We start from the raw sequence: 12732 nt of genomic DNA on the forward strand, positions 1-12732 counted from the left end.
TTTTTAAAATTTAATTTTATTTATTTATTAGTTTTCAAAATAATTTACAAATACAAAATTTAAAAAATTAAAACCACAATTCATGGTTTTAATTTTTTAATTTTGTATTTGGTTTTAGTTTGCCCCTGATGCAGCCACATAGGTGAAACATGGCCACATTGTGCATATCTTCTGTTCCTGGGAGTTTTTGAAAGAAAGACTTGGAAATTTGGATTTTATTTGGTCTCTATGTTTTCTTCTCAAGGTGGATCTAGTGGACCAGCTGCCTTCTTGTTTTACCTATACCTTCCCAATCTTTTTTCTAGACAGACAGATCAAGTTTAGAGAATGACACAGGGACAAATTTTTTCCCATCCCCGCGGGAACTCATTTCCCGTCCCCATGAGTTCTTTTCCTGTCCCTACCCTGTTCCTGCAAGCTCTGTCATCTAAGCAAGCCTCAAACACTTTAAAATCATAAGTATTTGTGGCTTGTGCGGTTAAGGCAGAGCTTACAGGAATGGGGCAGGGATAGCAACAAAACTCGTGGGACGGGACAGGGAAATTGAGTTCTTGCGGGGATGTGTAATTCTATAATAAGAACATAAGAAGTTGCCTCCGCTGAGGCAGACCAGAGGTCCATCTCGCCCAGCGGTCCGCTCCCGCGGCGGCCCATCAGGCCCATTGCCTGAGCAATGGTCCCAGACTATCCCTATAACCTACCGCTACTCTTATCTGTACCCCTCAATTCCTTTATCCTCTAGGAACCTATCCAAACCTTCTTTGAAGCCTTGTAACGTGCTCCGGCCTATCACAGCCTCCGGAAGCGCGTTCCATGTGTCCACCACCCTCTGAGTGAAAAAGAACTTTCTGGCATTTGTTTTAAACCTGTCTCCTTTTAATTTTTCCGAGTGCCCCCTTGTACTTGTGGTTCCCCGTAATCTGAAAAATCTGTCCCTGTCTACTTTTTCTATACCCTTCAGGATCTTGAAGGTTTCTATCATGTCTCCTCTAAGTCTCCGCTTTTCCAGGGAGAACAGCCCCAGCTTTTTCAGTCTGTCAGTATATGAGAGGTTTTCCCTACCTCTTATCAGTTTAGTTGCTCTTCTCTGGACTCCCTCAAGTACCGCCATGTCCTTTTTGAGGTACGGCAACCAATACTGGACATAGTACTCCAGATGCGGTCGCACCATTGCACGATACAGTGGCAGGATGACCTCCTTTGTCCTGGTCGTGATACCCTTCTTAATGATACCCAACATTTTGTTTGCTTTTCTTGAGGCTGTGGCGCACTGTACCGACGCCTTCAAAGACGTGTCCACCATCACTCCCAGGTCTCTTTCAAGGTTACTTACCCCTAGCAGTGATCCTCCCATTTTGTAGCTGAACATCGGGTTCTTTTTCCCTACATGCATGACCTTGCATTTCCCTACGTTAAAGTTCATTTGCCATTTTTTGGCCCATTCTTCTAGCGTCGTTAGGTCCCTTTGCAGATCTTCGCAGTCTTCCATGGTTTCAACCCTGCGGTAGAGTTTGGTGTCATCCGCAAATTTAATAACTTCGCAATTTGTTCCCGCCTCCAGGTCATTTATAAATATATTGAACAGGAGCGGTCCCAGCACATAATCCAGTACTTGTTTTACTCCTGTTCTTGCACTGAATTGCTCCGATTTCCCTATTTATCCATGTAGAGCTCCATTCTTTCAAAATCTAGGGCTTCAGGAAATTGCTCAGCACATGATTACTCACCAAGTTAATTGAATAAGAATAATCAAATCCTGTGTTAACAACAGCATGACTCGGAGTCCTTCACATACTTGAAAACCGAGTACATTCCACTTATGCTTTTTGCAGGACGGCTCATGCTTGGAATAGAATAATATATCATCAAACTCATTATGTTGATTGGACAGAGTTAATGTATTGAACATGCTCTGAAAAATAACATAAATAAATAATTCACATCATAGTAAATCAAAGACAAAAAGGAGTGATGGAAAACAATGTTATAAAATCATGGACAGAAGAAACCATAGGTTTGGTAATAGACACTGCATATTCTGTATATGTATGATTGGACCTGATAAATCATGCGTTTGATCTCAAGAGCTCATTTATAGAATTTTCTTATCATTGGTCCAACATTCAGAGCCAGTCTTCCAGTCTTATTAATTAAAATGTTGCTAGGAGTAGAACCTTCACCATTTTGGTTGGCTTTTTCTGGATTGCCTCAGATTATTTTTTGGATTGGAACTGGGACCTCTTTTGTTTAACTTATTCATTAATAGTTTAGAAAAGGAACCACAAGTAGTTTAAACACAGATTCCTGAAGACTTCTGTTCTGTGTTCACAGAAGAAAATCTCGGAGAAGGACCGAGATTGTGTGGCAAAGTTACATGAGAAAATGGAGTAGATTCTGCGCCGTTCACGAAGGAGAGTGTTTATGAGCAAGCTGAAAAACTGAAGGTGGACAAAGCGATCCATCCCAGGATACTGAGGGAGCTCAGAGATGTTCTGGTGGGTTCTATTAAAAACTTATTCAACAAATCTCTGGAAACGGGAGTGGTTCCCGGAGATTGGAGGAGAGCGGATGTGGTCCCTATTCACAAAAGTGGTCACAGGGATGAAGCGGGAAACTACAGGCTGGTGAACCTCACTCGGTTGTTGGAAAAATAATGGAAGTGTTACTGAAAGAAAAGATGTGTACTTCCTTGAATCTAATGGGCTACAGGAACCGAGGCAACATGGTTTTACAAAAGGTAAATTGTGCCAAACGAACCTGATTTAATTTTTTGATTGGGTGACCAGAAAGCTGGATCAAGGACATATGCTAGATGTAATTTACTTAGATTTCAGCAAAGCCTTTGATACGGTTCCTCATAGGAGGCTGTTGAACAAACCTGAAGGGCTGAAGTTAGGACCCAAAGTGGTGAACTGGGTTAAAAACTGGCTGTCAGATAGATGCCAGAGGGTGGTGGTTAATGGAAGTCGCACAGAGGAAGGAAAGGTAAGTAGTGGAGTCCCTCAGGGTTCGGTGCTGGGGCAAATACTGTTCAATATGTTCAATAAATTGAATCAGGTTGGGCAGACTGGATAGACCATTCGGGTCTTTATCTGCCGTCATCTACTATGTTACTATGACCTTGTAAAATTAGGGGACTGTGCATCTAACTGGCAGATGTAATTTAATATGTATGAATGCAAAGTGATGTAAATTTAGGAACACATAGGTAAATTCTATAAGAGATGCATAAATGTAGGTGCCTTCATTAATTAATAGATTGGCCTAATTGGCTTCAATTATGAGCTTTGTTGTTGTTGTTAGGACTCATGCTCGAGTCCTAGCAACTTGATGAATTATGGATCTAAAAAGAAATCAGCTTTATGCTAGTCTAGAAAGATCCTCCAGTGTCATCCCTATAGTTGTTTTCAACATGTCCAGTCATCTGATTGTAGGTCACCTCCTTCGATCTTCCCAAACATGATGTCCTTCTCTTCTGATGGTGTGACCAAAATAACACAGCTGTAACTTCATCAATTGGGCTTCTAGTGACATAGCCGGTTTGATCTCTTCCAGAACTGATTTGTTAGTTCTTCTGGCAGTCCACGGCACGCCTAAAATCCTTCTCCAGCATCATAGCTCAAATAAGTCAATCTTCTTTCTGTCTTGTTTCTGTAGTGTCCAGCTTTCGCATCTGTAACTGACTGCTGAAAAAATGAGTGCATGGACATGTCTGATCTTCGTTTGGAGTGTTACCTCCTTGCCTTTGAATACTTTGTTGAGAGCCTTCATTGAAGAGTGACCAAGTGCTATTCTGCGGAGTATCTCCTCCCTCCTCCCTTCTTTGTTTACAAAAGAGCCCAGGAGACTGAAATCCGTAGATGCCTATCTCTAGGTACCTACCACCAAGTAAGTGTGGTTATGGGCGGATCAGGGGCATTTTTGAAAGTTAGGCATTGCTAAGTGTCTTTAGGCATCTAATATAGGCACCTCTATTAAGGCCAAGAAAAGCCTAGTCTAAAATAGGAACACCTAAATTACGGACGCCTAACAGTGCCAAAGCACGGTGTAGGCATCGCTAGGCATGATTCTGTTAGCGACACCTACCGTAATGTATGATTGACACATCTAGGTGCCTGCAAACGTAGGCATCGTTAACAGAATCTGGCCCACAATGCTGGACTCCATTTTAGGAGTTACCATTCAGAAAAAATCCTTGAAGTCATTAGGAATAATACGTTGAAATCCTCCTCTTAGGATGTTTAGCAGAGGTCAAATACACAAACTAAATGTTAGGAATTATTCAGATAGAAATAGAGGATAAGTCTGAGGATTACATTATGTTTCTGTGTAAATGAAGCTGTAGACATAGTAGGCATTTCAGAGACCTAATGGAAAGAGGATAACCAATGGGACACTATTATACTAAGGTACAAAGCAATAACATTCACAGTGGGATGCCTCGGTGAGAGTAATTCTGCAACAGAGTATAGTATCTACTAAAGGTGCTGGTTTTGGCACCTATTTAAAGCCTAATCTATAAAGGAAAGCAGGCACTTTTATGTACCTTTCTTTATAGAATTTTAGCACAACTCAAGGAGATCATAAGATGTAACATTTACTTATTTAAAAATTTATATACCGCATATTGGCTATGTGGTTTACAGATTACCTGCAAATCAACTTATGCTCCATATACAAACAATAGTAAAACAGAGTAACAGGAAGGCATTAATATATGTACAGGCAACTTATCCAAGTGTTCATTGAAGTTCTTTATTATCAAGCCAGAGGCACCCAAAATGATAGGAAGTATTTTTGATCCTTTCTGCCACATTTTCGTAGTCTTAGACTGCATTTCTTGGAACTTCAGAATCTTCTCTATCTCTGCACTATGCTCCGAGTAATCGCTTGAGATCGACCCCCTCCCTATAATCAATGTCGTTTTCATGTTTCTCTCTTTTACCACTATATAATAATAATAATAATAATAACTTTATTCTTCTATACCGCCATAATATTGCGACTTCTAGGCGGTTTACCACTGAAGAGAGCTGGACAATCAGCGATTTACAGTATGCAGAAAAAGAAATTACAGTATACAGAATCTTAGAAATGCAGCAATTATCATATACAGTTTGTTTAGAAATTCAGAGAGGTCCTTTTTGATAAAGTGGTGAATTACATAATACTGTTTGTTTAGAATTTTTTCAGGGAGGACATATTAGGTAAAAGAAAAAGGAAAAAGAGAGAGGTGTAGTTGAAGTTTAGTTGACATATTTGTTAAATAAGGCAGTTTTTATGGTTTTTCTAAAGGCGATGTAGGTCAGTCTAGCTCCATTTATGTAGTTGTCCAGCCAGTGTTGTTGTTTGTTTGCTTGGTACTTAAAAGTTCTGTCCAGGAAGGTTTTGTATTTACAGCCGGTAATGCTTGGATATGCGAATAGATTGCAATTTCTGGTTTGTCTCGTGGAACTGTATAGTACGAAGTGTGATAATAGGTATGTGGGGGCTAGTCCCCATACTAGCTTGAAGCATATGCAAGTGAACTTGAATATTGTTCGTGCTTCGAATGGCAGCCAGTGTAGTAGTCTGTATTAGGGGCTGACATGGTCACTCTTATTTAATCCAAATAGACCGAACATTCAACGCCGGTCACTGGCAACGGCCTGGCATTGACTATCCGGGCTCAGTACTGACCACAGGAGTCAGTCCGGCTAACTCCAGCAGTCTGATCGGTCTCTTAGTGGCTAAATTTAGATCCTACGATTGAAAGGTTTCAGGAGTCCCGGTTCATGGGCTTACTGCAGTGGAGTGAATACCAAAATAGTAGAAAAATCCCCGGGTGGATGCACATGAAGCTAGTTACTCTCTGACTTCTGTGGTGATTATACGAATGAAAATACCACTATCAATCAGTTAGGAGTTGAAAACATCTTTGAAAAAATGGGTTTGTAGCTTGGATTTGAATACTGCTAGAGACGGAGCTTGACGTATTGACTCAGGCAGTCTGTTCCAGGTATGCAGTGCAGCAAGATAGAAGGGACGGAGTCTGGAGTTGGCAGTGGAGAAGAAGGGTACAGATAAGATCTGATTTTCGCATTGTGACATTTTCTAAAGTGTTATGTATGCCTGTACAAGTTTGGTAAAACTAAGCCACGTACCTTCTCAGATCCCTTTGAATATCCCCTGGCTTGCATAGCCGTCATAATCTGTCAACAAAACTAGCAATGCTCAACAGAGCAGGTAATGCTATGCTGGGAAAGTGCTGACAGAGAGAATAAATTATGACAGGAATCAAAAGGAATGCTTAGTAGAAGTGACTGTGTGGACACCAAAAACATATATTCCGTCTTCCATTGCTGATCACTAGTTGGCATTATTGTCTTATCGTTCCATCCCAAAATGGAATTTTGCAGCAACCACACATGTCTCCTGTATCATCCAATAAGCACTGAATCAGTCAAGGAACATCCTAGAGACATTCACACGGCTCTCACTGTATCTCAAAACAATATAATACTGTTCTTTAAACAACAGAATAGTGAATACCTAATTTTTAAGGTTAAAGCTTAGATGGCATTTGAATGTCATTCGTTCAGATTTGGCTCACTTATCTGCTACCTCATTGAAGGACATATTTCACTAAGGAACATAAGGTTCAGCCAACATTTAACTTCCATCAAAAGGTTTCAACAGTAGAACATCATTCCATTTGTGTTTCAAACACATTAATACAAAAGGAGTGTGAATGAGGCTCGTCTAAGGATAAGATAAATAAGTTCAGCAACAGCAATCCAACCAGATGTACAGTGAAATGATGCAAACAAGAAGCAAGAAGAGAAAACTGCAGAGTTGATGTTCGTGATGCCAGATTTACTATATCACACAACAATATAGATCTCTATATGATCAGCATAACATAACATAAATCTTTATTAATATACCGTGAAAGCCTTTCAGTTCAAGGCGGTTTACAGGAAAAATGCCTGAGGAGAATTAGTGAGCTACAGAAAAGGAGAGGAATGAAAATTGTATAGATTGGATAGAGCAGTGTCTCTCAATCTTTCTCGAGCCAGGGCACACTAAAGGTAGTGGCCATGGCTTGAGGCACCCAGAGGTGCGTGATCATCACCGTGATGACATCACACATATGCATGACATCATCATGTCAACATCCGCGCATGTGCAGAGGCCCTCCAGATGCGCCTTGAGTCGCCAGTAGGGGGTGCCAGCAGGGAAGAGGGCCAGAGAGAAGGAGAGGCACTGGCGCCAGCTTATTGCCTACAGCAGTGTTTCTCAACTACTTCAAGCTAGGTACCCCCTAAGTGTAACAACTGCAACTGCAGACCTCCCTAGGCCCACCCAAGCTCTGCCCCAGATCCTGTCCCCTTTATTAATTGTAATGCAATTTTTTCCATTCATTTTTTATAAACACACAATATACACAGCAGATATAAATTCTCAAAACTGACACATTTCAATCACTATATTGAAAATAAAATAATTTTACCTAGTAGCGATCCTCTGCAGGCTGCGGTAATTAGCTTTAAAGGTGAGTCCGGGAAGCCAAGGGGGAAGCCGTAGGATGCTAGAGAGAAGGGGGAATCTCAGGAGGCACACTAGTGTGCCTCAGCACACAGTTTGAGATACACTGGCATAGAGGGAGTTTAAGCAAGGTTTTATAAGGAGGAAGATAAATAAATAAGTAGGAATGTTCATAATCTTAGAGCAACAACACGGAATAGAGAGTCAGTGGGTCAGAGTCTAGGTTCATAGACATAATCGCGGAAAACAAAGGCGCGCACCGACAACTGAGCACAAGACGGAGGCACGCGCCAAAGAAAATTACTGTTTTTAGGGTCTCCGACTGGGGGGGGGGGGTTTGTTGGGGAGCCCCCCCACTTTACTTAATACAGATCGCGGCGGCATTGTGGGGGGTTGTAACCCCCCACATTTTACTGGAAACTTAACTTTTTCCCGAAAAACAGGGAAAAATTGAAGTTTTCAGAAAAATGTGGGGGGTTACAACCCCCCAAACCCCCCAAAACGTGGCACGATCTGTATTAAGTAAAGTGGGGAGGTTCCCCCCCATGCCCCCCCATTGGAGCCCCTAAAAACAGTAATTTTCTTCGGCGCGCACCTCCACACTGCGCTCAATTGTCTGCGCGCGCCTTTGTTCCGGCATGTTTTTTGACCTGACACCGAATCAGTGTTTTGATAAGTTTTAAATGGTTTTCTTTTATGATCTGGGTCATAAGATAACATATGGACACATAAGCTTGTCTGGTTAGCAGGACTGGTTGCACAAGCAGCAGAAGCAGATGCTGAGGAAGAGAAACTGAATTTGCTAGTTTTATAATCCATGTTAAGTATTTTTTTATATATTGTCACAGGGCTGCTCCTGTTAGTAGTAAGGAATCAAGGCCAGAGGAGGAACCTAATATTAAAAACAGTAAAAGTATTCCTAAGTCTGTTAGCCTAAAGCTCAAAGCAGCTCCCAGGAATATTCAGAAGTAAAGTCTTCCTTTATTGAAACCTTCTCAAACATTGCCCAAGACTAGGACTGGTTTAGCTTTTCCCAAACCAGCTATAAAAAATCACCAGGAGAAACTACATGTCCTAACAGTACAAGGGCTAGGGAAAGGGAAAAGCAGGGCTAGAACACACACCAATCCTAATCAGCCTGAGACTGGTTTTAACCAGACTAGAAGGTCCCAGAAACCAGGTTTCTCAAACTCACCTGCAGTGAGAACTAATCAGCTCACTGCAGGGAAAGAAAAAGGTGTAACCCTCATGAATAAGCAGTTCCAGCAACCCAGAGCACTGCAATGGGAAGGGAGCAGGCTACAGCCACTGAAAGCCCAAAAGTAGCAATCTCCTTCATGGCAGCAAGTTCAGGTAAAAGCTGCTAATGAAGAAGGTATAGAAGATAGTTTTGACTCATCTGTAAATGAAATGGCAGATGATATGAGTTCCTATGACATGGACACAGAAGTGGCTGGATTACCCAGTATTGAAACTGAAGCTATGGAAGTGAGCTAAAGGCAATTGCAGATAAGGGGCTGGATTTAAAGTAAAGGTCTGCTCGTGTCTGGTATAAAGCAAAAGGAAGTTTTGTTTTTGAACCTTAAGACATATGCCATTTGAAGGAAGTGGTTTATGCAAGAGAGCAACTAGGGCAATATAAAGCCTATTTACCAAAGAGAGAATATCTGATGCCTATTTTTCTTTTCTCCTTTTTTTTGGGCCATTCTGTTATGGTTTATGTATTGTAGGGAAGATACTGTTGGAAATGAATTCCCTCACACTACTAGGAGAATAAGGAGCACCAGGAACAGCCAAAGGCAGCCATTTTTGTCGGGATCTTGGGAGGGGATCTTTCATGCTGATCCATTGGGAAAAAATATAGGAGTAGATCCCACTCTTAGGGGATTTAATGCTGTGACCCCCCCCCCCCCCCCCATGAAGTTTTTCCTTTGAAGAAACTTTGATTGTGTGTAAAAGGCTTTTTGAGTTTTTGCTTGGATTGGATTTGTGAAGCTTATGTGAGTTGAAACATAAGGACTAGGGCGATACAAACCTGGAAGCCACTCTGGAAGTTTCTATGGGTGGTGTTTGTGAACAATAAACTGTACAAAGAATTGCGCCAGAGGTTTTGGAACGCTACCAAACAACCTCGCTCACGCTCGGCCGAGGTTTGTGTGCACTGGGTCAGGTCACTTGCTGTGTCCGGCTTGGCCGCGCCCGGTCACAATATACAGTATGCTCTTACTTAGATCCTGTTCCTTTTCTGTTACACATCTTTTAGAATGTTTGTATCTGGATACTCCTGTCTGGATATCTAATGAGTGATTGGTTTTATTAACCTGTTGGTGCCCTTGTATTTTATTTTAATTAATAGCCTTTCATATACACTTCCTGTTAACTTTTATGCACTCTAGTTTTCTTTCATTTGAAGTTTTATATATGTATACATTTATAATTTGATAATTTATTCAGAGCATGATTTTATCCGTTGTTTGAATTATATTTTAAATTCTATTGATGTTTTATTTATTATCAAAATAACTGATACCTGCTTTATCCTAACAATATTGCTTGCCCCAATGCATGCTTGTCCCTAAGCACCCCAGGAAAGGATGAAACTTGGCCAAGTCGAGCAATTGTTTTGCTATATCCCATCTGTGTTGTTATTGGAATACATTTTTATTCTTGTACTATATCGGATCACTTTTGTCTTCCTCTTATTTGCCGAGGTGCCAGTGGGTACAAAGAACTCCAGACCTGAGGAAGAGGAGCTGCAAGATGTGGCAGTATAGCTTCTTCACCCACCATCTCCGCTCTATGATGCATCTGGTGACGATGTGGAGGCTGGAGCCAATGGGCTCGGGTAGCAGCAGCCTTCAAGTAGGAGGAATCAATCAGTGGAAGCCTCCAGCAGACAGATGTAGCAAAGGAAATGAAAAATGCTGCAGCTGAGAAGCTTGATACTGCAGGAAGTGCACCGAGGTTGCCTGTGAGATCAAAATAACACTGCAGGATTTAGCACAGAATGCATCGGGCATAAGGCAGAATATATCAGGAATGATGCAACATATGTCAGGACTGCACCAGGCCCTGACAGCTGTTCTCCTGCAAAACCTGAGATCTGAGAGGGCTTTCCCCATCAATCGGCACTATCACTACCACCACAGCTCCAGCCCATTCAACAAGAGACTGCTGCATCAGGTCCAGGAGACACCGTGGCTGCTCCTACTGGGCCCACGTTCTGTATGCCAGCTACCATCAGTGGCACCTGTGGCTTCCAATGATCAAATGCAATCCCCTCAGTTTTCTGACTTCTTTAACACAGTGTGGCTGGCAGGTGTGCAGGTTGATGGCTCTGGACCCAGCACAGACACAAGTGACACAACATACAGTAGCCCTGAGCACCCTGCCACCCATGTGGTACAACAGAAGGGATGGAAAAGCCTGTAGGGGAAGGGGACAAGGTTGGGGAAATTGTGATAAGTAGGAAGCAGAAGGGAGGGAGGCGAGAGAGTGGATGTGTATCATTGTGAAGGGGTAGGGAAGTATGCATGGGCCTCTGTTTGGGGGGAGTGCATGCATGTATGTATGTGAATGTGTGTGCCATTGTGAGGGGAAAGTGTGTGAATGCCATTGTGAAGGGTAAAGAGGGGGGGGCAGTGATGTATAGCTCTGTTCTTGGCAGTATTCAAATCTAGGCAAAAAGCCCACTTTTTCAAGGTTGCTTATAACTCTTAACCTCCACTTGCTTATGAAGTACCCATATCTGAGAAAGTCCCCCTACTTTTCCTGTTTGTTTGTTTGATTAGATTGTAAGCTCTACTGAGCAGGGACTGTGTCTTGAATGTTTTAATGTACAGCGCTGCGTATGTCTAGCAGTGCTATAGAAGTAGTAGTAGTAGTAGTAAACATTTATCTAGCACAAGTATATGCACATATTTTCAGTGAAAATATGTATACCGTATAGTGGTATAGAAATATTTTTAATAAACAAACATTTCTTGCATTCAGTCCTGCATGATGGGGGTGTGATTTGTCACTGACAGTTGGCTCAGCTTCCTTTCCTTTGTGTCCCAGTAGTCTGATACTTTCACCTCTGGCATGGGCTGCCTACACCTGCCTCAAGTCCTTTCAATGAAGGACCTTGTAAGGTGGTAAGCCCTGTTAAACTGCTCCTCTGCCTCAGTCTGTGGGTCAACAATGCCCTCCTTTGCTTGTTTCCCCTCTCTCCTGTGTGGGATGAAGCAAAACATACTTCAGACAAGTGCAGCACAATCTGTCAGCTAAGGTGGATAATGAAAATAAGTGTCAATATGTGCGTACACTGTGTGTGAATGGAGAAGGAAGAAGGCCCCATGTGGAGAAACACAGGAACCAGCAACGTGAGGCAACAAACACGATGATTATTGGAACCAAAATGTTTATTACAGCCAGCGTCTAGTGGCACGTACAAGAGGACCCAATACAGCTGTGTTTCAGCAACGATGTACCTGTGTCAGGGGTCAAAACTCTCAAGATGTGTCAGTGACGAACAACACCGAAAGTGTGTCACTATATATGAACACCAATGAGTACGAACCATCAAATATGAAACCATAACCTAATGAGGTGTACAATAGCTTCTAAATAACAGCAGCAGGAGTCCTCTTACACATGGCATGTGGGGACGAGGAAAAATTTGTCCCCATGTCATTCTCTATTCTCCAACTGCATTGCTGCCAATGGGGGGAGGAGGGGGGCCTCAATACTGTGTTTTTAATTAGGGGCAGATAGGTTCCCTAAAGTCCATCAGAGGCTGGTTATAATAAGCTTATTTTGGTTCCAATGACTCATGTTCATCACCTCACAGATAATGAATGTCAGCAAGCAGTAACATTTAGAAATAAAATGTGTGCTAGAGGTTATCCATATAAGATGGTAAACAAAACTTTAAGTAGTATAGTTAAATCCTGTCTCTATAGGCTGTGAATGGTCCGCTCAATTTCTAAATTTCTGGAGCCAAAATCATTAAATATATTAATACACTCATTAATTATCACAAAACTCGATTACTGTAATTCCCTACTAACAGGCATCACATCAAATTCAGAACACTGCCATCAAACTGATCCATAATGGTAAAAAATATGACTACGTAACACCCTTTTTAGTTAAATCTCACTGGCTTCCAATAAACCGTCGAATCACTTTCAAAGTTTTACTTTTATCATTTAAAACCCTCTC

At 41.8% G+C, this 12732-nt stretch overlaps 1 long non-coding RNA gene across 1 annotated transcript; it reads left to right on the plus strand.

The window, feature by feature from the left end:
* Window positions 1–8745: 8745 nt before the first annotated feature.
* LOC117353682 lies at window positions 8746–11515 on the plus strand. Its single transcript, XR_004538000.1, has 2 exons — window positions 8746–8880; window positions 10239–11515. It is a non-coding gene; the product is annotated as an uncharacterized LOC117353682 (long non-coding RNA).
* The last annotated feature ends 1217 nt before the right edge of the window (window positions 11516–12732 follow it).

The sequence above is a fragment of the Geotrypetes seraphini genome, chromosome 2, assembly GCF_902459505.1.
Source record: "Geotrypetes seraphini chromosome 2, aGeoSer1.1, whole genome shotgun sequence".
Taxonomy (NCBI): Eukaryota; Metazoa; Chordata; class Amphibia; order Gymnophiona; family Dermophiidae; genus Geotrypetes; species Geotrypetes seraphini.